Here is a 12,901-nt window from a genome sequence, read left to right on the forward strand (position 1 = left end):
GTAATAGTGTCTCCCTGACTGGTCAGACACCAATATATCTGTTTAAAAGAGTCTGGTGTAGGCCACGTAACTATAACTGTGGTTTTGCAGTTCCACGGGTCAAATCTCTGTATTATCCTGCTTTTGGAATTTTTTTGCCGTAAAAAAACCCAGTAATAGTGTCTCCCTGACTGGTCACACACCAATATATCTGTTTAAAAGATTCTTGTGTAAGCCGCATAAGTATAACTGTGTTTTTGCAGTTCCACAGGTCAAATCTCTGTATTATCCTGCTTTTGGCATTTTTTGCCGTAAAAAAAAACTGTAATAGTGTCTCCCTGACTGGTCAGACACCAATATATCTGTTTAAAAGAGTCTGGTGTAGGCCACATAACTATAACTGTGGTTTGGCAGTTCCACGGGTCAAATCTCTGTATTATCCTGCTTTTGACATTTTTTGCCATAGAAAAAAACAGTAATAGTGTCTCCCTGACTGGCTAGACACCAATATATCTGTTTAAAATACTCTGGTGTACGCCACATAACTATAACTGTGGTTTGGCAGAGCCACGGGTCAAATCTCTGTATTATCCTGCTTTTGGCATTTTTTGCCGTAAAAAAAAAACAGTAATAGTGTCTCTCTGACTGGTCAGACACCAATATATCTGTTTAAAAGAGTCTGGTGTAGGCCATATAACTATAACTGTAGTTTTGCAGTTCCACGGGTCAAATCTCTGTATTATCCTGCTTTTGACATTTTTTTGCCATAAAAAAAACAGTAATAGTGTCTCCCTGACTGGCTAGACACCAATATATCTGTTTAAAAGACTCTGGTGTACGCCACATAACTATAACTGTGGTTTTGCAGAACCACGGGTCAAATCTCTGTATTATCATGCTTTTGGCATTTTTTGCCTTAAAAAAAAACAGTAATAGTGTCTCCCTGACTGGTCAGACACCATTATATCTGTTTAAGAGTCTGGTGTAGGCCAGAGAAATAGAACTGTGGTTTTGCAGTTCCACGGGTCAAATTTCTGTATTATCCTGTTTTTGACATTTTTTGCCATAAAAAAAACTGTAATAGTGTCTCCCTGACTGGTCAGACACCAATATATCTGTTTAAAAGAGTATGGTGTAGGCCAGAGAAATACAACTGTGGTTTTCCTCTTCCACGGTTCTAATCTCCTTTTATTACCCTTTTTCCATTGATAGTGCGAGTGTAAGCTATTTTACTTCATTTACAATGGGCAAGGCGCGTGGCAAGGGACGTGAAACTGGATGTTCTGGTGATAGTGCGTGTAGAGGACGGGGCCGTGGCTAAGGTGAAAATGTGCCACAACCAACAGCCACATCTTCTCGCTCCCACTTCTTGACCGTATTACTAGGGAAGCACACTACAACACCAGTATTGCGAAATGATCAGTGTGAACAGGTTATTAATTGGATAGCAGATAATACTTCCAGTTAACTGGGCACCACCACCTCAGGTCTGTCTTCCACACGATCAAGTTTTAGTAGCCATGAGTCTCGACCGCATACTCCTCCTCACCCTGATGCTCCTTCCTCCCACCATGCCGAGTGTTGTCAGACAGCAACTGATCCCACACTTGGACACTCTGAAGAGCTGTTCACTGGTCCATTTCCATATTTTGGCCCCTCGCCTGCTCCGCTTGAAGTGGTGGAAGAGGAGATCCCATGTAGCGATGCCCAAATATTTGAACAGCCACGGCCAGAGGAAGTCGACGCTGGCAATTTGTCACAAGAGGTGGACGATGACGAGACACAATTGCCACGAAGTGAGGAGGAGGATAGTGGTGCGCAAGTGGAAGAGGAGGAGGTGGTGGATGGTCTAGTAACTGACCCAACGTGGTAGGAGGACACGCAGAGCAAGGCCAGCAGCACACAGGGGGAGGGAGGCAGAGTACCCCAACAGGCAGGAAGAAGCAGTGTGGTGGCTGCACACAGAAGGCGGGCAACAGTCTCCCGTAACACCAACACGAGGGACGTTGCCAGTACAACCGGTAGGTCTTTCAGAGTCTGGAATTTTTTTAAAGACTCTGCTGATAACCCCAAAAAGGCTATTTGTACGACCTGCCATGCTAGCATCTGCAGGGGTGACAAAACTACCAGCCTGACCACCACCAGCATGATCAGGCACATGGCAGCAAAGCAGCTGACTTTCTGGGCCGAGCCCCAGGGTCCACGACCAGTGTCAGCGGGTGTCACCACTACTTCTTCCGCTGTTGTGCATGTAATAGAACCCCCTGTTGTGCGTGCAAGGCAATCCCTTGTCCATACTGCATGCAAAGATGCCCCCTCCTCTCGGTCTTCACTGAGGCAGTTTCTCAAGAAACAGCATCAACATCCACGTCCACGTCCCACCGCAGCATTCAATTGTCCATATCCCAGAGCTTTGAACGAAAGCGCAAATTCGCAGCCAACGCCCCACAGGCCACAGTCCTAAATTCACACATTTCACGACTGCTTGCATTGGAAATGCTGCCTTTCAGGCTGGTGGAGAAGGAATCCTTCCGCAACCTTATAGCGGTGACCGTCCCTCGGTACACGGTCCCCAGCCGACACTATTTTGCCCTGTGTTCCATCCCCGCACTACACAAGCACGTGTCCCAAAACATCTGCCGTGCCCTCAACAACGCAGTTACTGGGAGAGTCCTCCTGACAACGGACACATGGACAAGTACTTGTGGCCAGGGATGGTACATCTCCCTGACGGCACAAAGGGTAAACATAGTGGAAGCCGGGACCCAGTCGGACCTTGGGACGGAACACATCCTCTCCACACCGAGGATTGCAGACCCTATGTCAGTCAGAGTTGCCCCCACAGTGTACAGCTCCTGCGCATCCTCCTCCTCATGTTCAGCCTCCATCTCAGATATCACTACATCAGTTACAAGCTGGATGCATTGCAGTACTGCCTCAGCCAAGCGGCAAGAGGCTGTGCTGAAACTCATAAGCTTAGGTGATAAACCTCACATTGCTTATGAGTTGTGGACAGCTGTGAAAGAGCAGGCAGATCTGTGGCTGAGACCGCTTAACCTGCATCCAGGCATGGTCGTGTGTGACAATGGCCGTAACCTGGTGGCAGCTCTGAGGCGAGGCAAGATCACACACATACCATGCCTGGCTCATGTGCTTAAACTCATGGTTCAGCGGTTTCTTAAATCGTACCCCGAGTTGCCAGATCTGCTCGTCAAAGTACGCCGCCCGTCAGCTCATTTTCGCAAGTCGGCTACAGATTCCGCCGCCCTTGCTGTGTTGCAGCAGCGTTTGCAGCTTCCGGCACATCGACTGGTGTGTGATGTCCCCACACGTTTGAACTCTACCCTCCACATGTTGCAAAGGATTTGTGAGCAGAAGAGAGCAGTTGTGAAGTACCAGCTGCAACAAGGCCATCGATATTCAGGTCAGACTCCACACATAAGACCTCAGGAGTGGACCTGGATGTCTGACATATGTACCATCCTGACAAGATGGTGAGTGGCGATGACGCCATCATTAGCGTCAGCATCCCACTTGTCTGTCTTTTGCAACGCTCTCTGCAGAGAAATAAAGAGGAGGCATTGCCGCCAGAGTATGATGAGATGGATCAAGACCCCATAATGGGCGATTACACACAGCCCAGCCTCATCTCATCCCAACGTGAATTGGGGGACAATGAGGGAGAGGAGGAGGAGGAGGAAGAACAGGAGCTGGTATCATGCGCTGTAGTCAGTAGTACCTGTACAACCGTCATACAGTCGGTTCAGTGTGGGTGGCCTGAGGACAGGGGAGAGGAGGCGGAGGAGGAGAGCATGGTCGATCGTCATCTTGGTGAGGTCACGGAAGTCTTGCCCCTTACCAGTCTGGCACGCATGGCTGACTTTATGTTACGCTGCCTTAACCGTGACCCTCGCATTGTCAAAATGTTGGGTGACAGTCATTACTGGTTGGTGACACTTTTAGACCCCCACTACAAGGAGAACTTTCACTCTCTTATTCCTGAGGTGGAGAGGTCTACAAAAATGGGGCAGTACCAGAAGGCCCTTGCTGCAGAACTGTTAAAAAAAATCCCATCTGAACACTCTAGCGGCAGAGATCACAGTTCGAGACAGACGCAACTCCAATCCAGCAGATTCAGGGGAATACTGTCAACGTTCTGGGACAGTTTTCTGAGACCCACCCAGCTTACAGGCCCTGAGGCGCGGGGTACACTCACAAGGAGTGGAAAGTTTCAAAAGATGGTGATGGAGTACCTTGCCGACCGTACCAGTGTCCTCCGTGATTCCTCTGTGCCTTTTAATTATTGGGTATCCAAGCTGGACACTTGGAATGAACTCGCTCTGTACGCCTTGGAGGTCCTGGCCTGCCCTGCCGCTAGCGTGTTATCGGAGCGTGTTTTTAGTGCTGCTGGGGGAATTATAACTGATAAGCACACCCGCCTGTCAACTGACAATGCTGACAAGCTGACCCTTATCAAAATGAAAAAGGGCTGGATTGGGACAGACTTCTCATCACCACCAAATGACAGCAGAATAACAAAGTCAAATCCACTGTGTTATTTCGGGAGGTGTATTCCCATGCACCGCTTCACACCCACACATGGGTATATGATTCCTCATTTCGGCTATATTTTGCTCTTCTCCTTATCCTCAGCCTCCACCACCACTATACCACCAGGGTGACCATGGTCTGTGTTGCCAGCATTGCAAGTTCCTCCGTCCTAATTTTTGGCAGCTTTTGCTTGGAAGGCATAGGCAAAGACTATGGGAGACCCACTCCCCAATAATGGGAATAATGTTTTTAATATGCTGTACTGCATGGCTCTTGTAAGGGGCATGAAAACCGTCTTGTTAAGCTACTGCGACCTCCACCACTTTTCCCAGGGGCATTAAAACCATCTTGTTAAGCCACTGAGACCTCCACGTCTCTTCCAAGGGGCATTAAAACTGTCTTGTTAAGCTACTGCGACCTCCACCACTTTTTCAAGGGGCATTGATATTGTTTTTTTATTCCACTGCGACCTCCACCATTCTTCCAAGGGGCATTAAAACTGTCTTGTTAAGCTACTGCGACCTCCACCACTATTCCCAGGGGCATTAAAACCGTCTTGTTAAGCTACTTCGACCTCCACCACTTTTCCCAGGGGCATTGATATTGTCTTATTATTCCACTGCGACCTCCACATCTCTTCCAAGGGGCATTAAAACCGTCTTTTTAAGCCACTGCAGCCTCCACGTCTCTTCCAAGGGGCATTAAAACCGTCTTTTTATTCCACTGCGACCTCCACATCTCCTCCAAGGGGCATTAAAACAGTCTTGTTAAGCTACTTCGACCTCCACGTCTCTTCCAAGGGGCATTAAAACCGTCTTGTTAAGCTACTGCGACCTCCACGTCTCATTCAAGGGGCATTAAAACCGTCTTGCTAAGCTACTACGACCTCCACGTCTCTTCCAATGGGCATTAAAACCGACTTGTTAAGCTACTGCGACCTCTACCACTTTTTCAAGGGGCATTGATTTTGTCAAATTATTCGACTGCGACCTCCACCATTATTCCAACGGGCATTGCATTTCCTCCTAATTTTAGTCAGCTTTTGCTTTTCAATGCTTAGGCGAACACTAAGGGAGACCCACTCCACAATAATGGGAATAATGTTTTTAAAATGCTGTACTGCATGGCTCTTGTAAGGGGCATGAAAACCGTCTTGTTAAACTACTGCGACCTCCACCACTTTTTTAAGGGGCATTGATATTGTCTTTTTATTCCACTGCGACCTCCACCATTCTTCCAAGGGGCATTAAAATCGTCTATTTATTCCACTGCGACCTCCACGTCTCTTCCAAGGGGCATTAAAATCGTCTTGTTAAGCTACTGCGACCTCCACCACGTTTCCCAGGGGCATTGATATTGTCTTTTTGTTCCACTGCGACCTCCATGTCTCTTCCAAGGGGCATTAAAACCGTCTTTTTATTCCACTGCGACCTCCACTTCTCTTGCAAGAGGCATTAAAACCATCTTGTTAAGCTACTGCGACCTCCACCACTTTTCCCAGGGGCAATAAAACCTCCATGTTAAGCTACTGCAACCTCCACCACACTTCCCAGGGGCATTAAAAGCATCTTGTTAAGCTATTGCGACCTCCACCACTTTTCCTAGGGGCATTGATATTGTCTTCTTACTCCACTGCGACCTCCACGTCTCTTTCAAGGGGCATTAAAACCGTCTTGTTAAGCCACTGCGACCTCCACGTCTCTTCCAAAGGGCATGAAAACCATCTTGTTAAGCTATTGCGACCTCCTCCACTGTTCCCAGGGGCATTAAAACCGTCTTGTTAAGCTACTGCGACCTCCACCTCTTTTCCCAGGGGCATTGATATTGTCTTATTATTTCACTGCGACCTCCACCTCTCTTCCAAGGAGCAATAAAATCATCTTGTTAAGCTACTGCGTCCTCCACCACTTTTCCCAGGGGCATTGATATATTCTTATTATTCCACTGCGACCTCCACGTCTCTTCCAAGGGGCATTAAAACCGTCTTGTTAAACTACTGCGACCTCCACGTCTCTTCCAAGGGGCATTAAAACCGTCTTGTTAAGCTACTGCGACCTCCACCACTTTTTCAAGGGGCATTGATATTGTCTTTTTATTCCACTGCGACCTCCACCATTCTTCCTAGGGGCATTAAAACCGTCTTGTTAAGCTACTGTGACCTCCACCACTTTTCCCAGGGGCATTACAACCATCTTGTTAAGCTACTGCAACCTCCACCACTTTTCCCAGGGGCATTGATATTGTCTTATTATTCCACTGCGACCTCCACGTCTCTTCAAAGGGGCATTAAAACCATCTTGTTAAGCTACTGCGACCTCCACCACTTTTTCAAGGGGCATTGATATTGTCTTTTTATTCCATTGCGACCTCCACCATTCTTCCAAGGGGCATTAAAATCATCTATTTATTCCACTGCGACCTCCATGTCTCTTCCAAGGGGCATTAAAATCATCTTCTTAAGCTACTGCGACCTCCACCACGTTTCCCAGGGGCATTGATTTTGTCATTTTGTTCCGCTGCGACCTCCATGTCTCTTCCAAGGGGCATTAAAACCGTCTTTTTATTCCACTGCGACCTCCATGTCTCTTCCAACGGGCATTAAAACCATCTTGTTAAGCTACTGCCACCTCCACCACTTTTCCCAGGGGCATTAAAACCTTCTTGTTAAGCTACTGCGACCTCCACCACTCTTCCCAGGGGCATAAAAAGCGTCTTGTTAAGCTATTGCGACCTCCACCACTTTTCCCAGGGGTATTGATATTGTCTTCTTATTCCACTGCAACCTCCACGACTCTTCCAAGGGGCATTAAAACCGTCTTGTTAAGCCACTGCGAGCTCCACGTCTCTTCCAAGGGGCATGAAAACCATCGTGTTAAGCTACTGCGTCCTCCTCCACTTTTCCCAGGGGCATTAAAACCGTCTTGTTAAGCTACTGCGACCTCCACCACTATTCCCAGGGGCATTGAAATTGTCTTATTATTCCACTGCGACCTCCACCTCTCTTCCAAGGGGCATTAAAACCATCTTGTTAAGCCACTGTGACCTCCACCATTCTTCCAAGGGGCATTAAAACCGTCTTGTTAAGCTACTGCGACCTCCACCACTTTTCCCAGGGGCATTGATATTGTCTTTTTATTCCACTGCGACCTCCACGTCTCTTCCAAGGGGCATTAAAACCGTCTTTTAATTCCACTGCGTCCTCTACATCTCTTCCAGGGGGCATTGAAACCATCTTGTTAAGCTACTGAGACCTCCACGTCTCTTCCAAGGGGCATTAAAAGCGTCTTGTTAAGCTACTGCGACCTCCACCACTTTTCCCAGGGGCATTAAAACCATCTTGTTAAGCTACTGCGACCTCCACCACTTTTCCCAGGGGCAATGATATCGTCTTTTAAATCCACTGCGAACTCCACGTCTCTTCCAAGGGGCATTAAAACCGTCATTTTATTCCACTGTAACCTCCACATCTCTTCCATAGGGTATTAAAACCATCTTGTTAAGCTACTGCGTTCTCCACCACTTTTCCCAGGAGCATTAAAACCGTCTTGTTAAGCCACTGCGACCTCCACCACTTTTCCCAGGGGCATTGATATTGTCTTTTTATTCCACTGCGACCTCCACTTCTCTTTCAATGGGCATTAAAACCGTCTTGTTAAGCCACTGCGACCTCCACGTCTCTTCCAAGGGGCATTAAAACCATCTTGTTAAGCTACTGCCACCTCCACGTCTCTTCCAAGGGGCATTAAAACCGTCTTGTTAAACTACTGCGACCTCCACCACTTTTTCAAGGGGCATTGATATTGTCTTTTAATTACACTGCAACCTCCACCTTTCTTCCAACGGGCATTGCATTTCCTCCTAATTTTAGTCAGCTTTTGCTTTTCAATGCATAGGCGAACACTAAGGGAGACCCACTCCCCAATAATGGGTAGAAGGTCTTTAGTATGCTGTAATCCACATCTGTTTCAAGGGGCATTGCAGTTCCTCATATTTTTTGGAAAGCCTTCCATTCACTGCTTAGGCCAACAGTGCACAGGAGACCTAGTTGCTATAAATGGAAAAAACGGTTTAGTTAAGGCCCTCTAACCTCCATGTCACTTCCAATGGGCATTGGAGTGCATCGAAATTTTTGGAAGGCATTGCACTCACTGCATGCCCTATAACTGTGTAGCCGAACCGCTCCTTTTGGTACAGAAACTTATCCTACAAGACATGTGTGGTTGACTGGCCTGATATTGATGTGAATGGTCCCTGTTCCTCCTGCTCTTTCTCTTTTGCCACCACCTCATTTATCATTCATCACCTGAAGCTTTGTTTTAACGGGAGTCATAGAACTGGGATAGTAGCAGGAAAATATCCAGCAATCCTCGGAGGAGGCAGGATATGCGCCAAAACGCTGACTGTAGCACCCTGAGGATTCGGCTGCTACAGGGGTATTGCACCTCAAGCCAGAGGTGTGGTATTCCACTCCCGGGTAAGGATGGAGTGTGGAACTGAGCTCAGTAGGCTGCATGCACTACATACATCCCATTTCCGGGGGACAGATCAATGGTACTCCCACTAGGTATATGTGCAGGTACGACAGTGTCTGTCCCTGGCTGGAGTGGGAGGGGGGTGGAACATCCCAGTAGTGTAGGGGCAGATAGGGGGAGCAGTCTGGGTAATGCTAGGAGCTCATTGGGTGCTGGTCACCTGAGCTCACACATAGAGGGTGTATATAAGGTGGGAACCATCTTAGATCAGGGTCAGACAGGCAGACAGTTACCAGTCAGTCTTTTGTAGAGGGTCAAGCAGTCCTGAAAGAAGAGAGAGAGGAGAAGAGAAGGACCCAGAGGGGAAGAAGAGGGAACCCCAAGAGCCCAAATACAACCAGAAGGGTGAAGGGTTGGCACAAGGGTACCGGATCCCAAGCTGGTGGAGGGCACTAATCCTCAGCCAGAGACCGGAGGTTGTGGGCAGGATCTGCCACGACCCCCCACTAAATCCACTGCGAAGGCATACCGAGTATAGGGTCAGGGAACCCAGAGACAAGGGTTTTACCAACAAGAGGCCCGAGGGAGCCGGACATAAGTGGATCCCTGGTGGGGAAGGCCAGAGAAAAGGAACGTCAGAAAGGGAGCTCAGGATCACGCTCCAGAATTACCTGGGGGTTGGCCGAGTCCAGGACCTGGTGGACGCAGCACGGCTCGGGCGGTCACTCAAGGCCGGAGTGACCAGCACAACAGCAGTAAGTAAAAACCCTGAACTGCACAGCCCGACTCTGAGTCTTATTACCATCCTCACTGCACCACCACAACCACCACCCTCTACAACTGACCCCCTGAGGCTATACCCCTCCCGTTGGGGGTTATACTACCAGAAGCTGCACACACACCACCAGCCTCAGCGGACCCTGCTGCAGCGGCGGCCGTATTGACCGCAAATCAACGGGTGGCGTAGTCGACACTAAAGAACATCCAGCAACATCTGTAGGACTGCCACACACTGAGCTTGACACCCTGGGCACGGACCGGGTCACCGCCACTCGGAGACTACAACCCCCATCTGATCCGGCTCCGGGTATCCCCCAAACAACACTGGCCCAGGGGGCGCGTCAACTTTGACGTAGTCGGCAGGATAACGTGCCCGCAACAACCGGGTACTGCGTGCCTGAAGAAAAGTTCACTGTTACCTCAAAAAGAAGTCTCCCGCCGGTTCCGGAGGGTCCCCGCCAACGGACCCCATCACAGGTCGTTTCCCGCCGGTTGTCCGCCATTTGCAGCTTTTTCCCGCCATCCATGGAGTTTCCCGCCACTGGGAGACGATTCCCGCCATTTCCAAAGATTTCCCGCCTTGGAAGAGCGGACGCCATTATGGGCGTGCCAGAGGGTGGCAAAAGGCCACCTCCCATCGTGGGCCAGGTCGAAGAATGGCGCCAAAAGCGGAAACCGCGCCCACCAACAGAGACTGTGATGCTGGAAGTGTCCATCAGCGTGAGAGAACTGCCCCTGGAACTGACAATCACTAAGTTGCCCCGGGACCACCCTCAATGTGGGCGGAGACGGAACAAAAGAGCGAAGATGGGTGCAGCCTGGAGGGGTCTGGAGAGAGCGCACCCGGAGACAAGAAGTCTGGAGAGGAGTCCAGAGAAAGCGTACCCGGAGATGGAGGGAGAGACAGGCAGCACCGACCCAGTGGTCAGGAGCCTGCTGCAAGCAACAACCCCACTAGGCTTAGTGGAGATCCTAGCACAGCTCCCCCGAGACCGGGAGTGTGCACAGACCGCGCTGGAGGGCCTCGCACGGAGGATGGCCCAGGTGCAGCAAGACACGCTGACGGAGTGGAGCCGTGAGATGGCCCAGCAGACCGGAACCCGTCAGCGGAGCACGCCACCCGAGACGAGGAGACAGACCGCCTCTGAGGATGGTGCAGGAGGAGTGAAGGCCGGAGACGGCGCCGAGGAGGGAGCTGAACGGACGGAGGCAGGTAAAGGGGACGTCTCTACCCTGAGCCGAGAAACCGTGTACCTGTCCCAGCTCCCCGTCGCAGAGCCCGAAATTCCCCCTGCTGTGCCCGTCGCTGCATCGTCACCGTGCCAGACTAGGCCTCAAGTAGAAGCCGCGGCCGCGACCCCTGTGACGTCACACGCCTCGACCCTGAGCGCGACCAAACAGGAAATACCATCGGCCTGGTCGCAAGGTCTAGTACCTCCGGGCGCCGCAATTCCAACAGCGCCCCCTACCTCCGCGGAGCCACCGGCCTGGTCGCAGGGCCGAGTACCCCCGGGCGCCGCCGTCCTTACGGTGCCCTTTACCTTTAGGGTGCCCCAAGCCTGGTCGCAAGGCCTGGTCAACCCGGGCGCCGCTACCATCAACGCGCCCTCAACATCTCGAGTGCCGCACCTGGGCGAAGATCTATTTGCCCAGCACACGTGCCCGGATGGGCAGCCCTTTGTATGGCCCCAGGAGTACTACCAACTGGAACTCCAAAGAGCAAGGCCCCTGTGCGAGCCCCTGATTCCGGCTCCGAAGCCCGTCAGGAGAACCCCGCTCCCGCTAGAAGAAGCACAATTCGAGTGGGACCCCACCGGAGGAGACCTCATGGGGTTCACTCAAGAAACGCGGGCAGCCGCAGCAGAGCGAGTGGAGTGCTGCCGCCAGCAGTTGGCAGCCTTCGAGCAAGAGCGGAAAGAGAGGCGGATCCGTGAGCAGCGGCTGCAGGAACAGAGCGCAGGGCAGAAGAGCCGGACCAGGAGGAACCCCCGTGCAGCTCATGGTCCCCGTACCACCGGGACTGTGATTAAATTCAACCTGCAGCATGGGTGGGGCTTCATAAGAGACCATCATACCCCCGGCGACGTCTTTGTAACCCGCAGAGACATAGAAAGCCATCTGCCGGAGGGACACAGAGGTCGTGACCTGTACGTAGGGGAGGAGGTCACGTTCACCCGGCACAAGTGTGCCAAAGGACCCTACGCCCTCCATGTGCATCGCCTGACGGAGGAGGAGCTGCGGTGTGAGGTGGAGCAAGAGGACCCGGACGGGTCTGAAGACAAAGAAGGAGCAGGAGGACACCGTCGTTAAAGTACGGTAAAGAGACTGTAAATAGTTACCCGTCGGGGTACAGTGAACTGTTGCTGCTTTAAATATGTCCCCGTTGGGACAAGTGTAAACTGTTACCCGTATGTCCCTTAATCCCACTGACCGAGGACTGAGAGCGGTCATTCCTTCCTTATACCTGGCCGAGGACTGAGAGCGGCCACTTTCCCCCTGTATATAGTTGCGCTTTCTAAGGCGCCCCCTACTGGTTTTATAAGGAAACCGTTTTTCTACAAGAGACTGTCGCACTTTACCCGGTCACAAGTCGCACCGTGGCCGGAGGAGCAAGAGTGTTAACAAGAATATTGATATATATATAATGTTTTATATGTTATTGTTGTTATGAAAATTTGTATGTTTGATGTTTTTATTCTCTTACAGCCCGAGGACGTGCTGTGATTTACCAGGGGGGAATGTAGCACCCTGAGGATTCGGCTGCTACAGGGGTATTGCACCTCAAGCCAGAGGTGTGGTATTCCACTCCCGGGTAAGGATGGAGTGTGGAACTGAGCTCAGTAGGCTGCATGCACTACATACATCCCATTTCCGGGGGACAGATCAATGGTACTCCCACTAGGTATATGTGCAGGTACGACAGTGTCTGTCCCTGGCTGGAGTGGGAGGGGGGTGGAACATCCCAGTAGTGTAGGGGCAGATAGGGGGAGCAGTCTGGGTAATGCTAGGAGCTCATTGGGTGCTGGTCACCTGAGCTCACACATAGAGGGAGTATATAAGGTGGGAACCATCTTAGATCAGGGTCAGACAGGCAGACAGTTTCCAGTCAGTCTTTTGTA

This window comes from Phyllobates terribilis, unplaced genomic scaffold, assembly GCF_046119375.1.
Source record: "Phyllobates terribilis strain yellow unplaced genomic scaffold, ASM4611937v1 Scaffold_11__3_contigs__length_659146591, whole genome shotgun sequence".
Lineage (NCBI taxonomy): Eukaryota > Metazoa > Chordata > Amphibia > Anura > Dendrobatidae > Phyllobates > Phyllobates terribilis.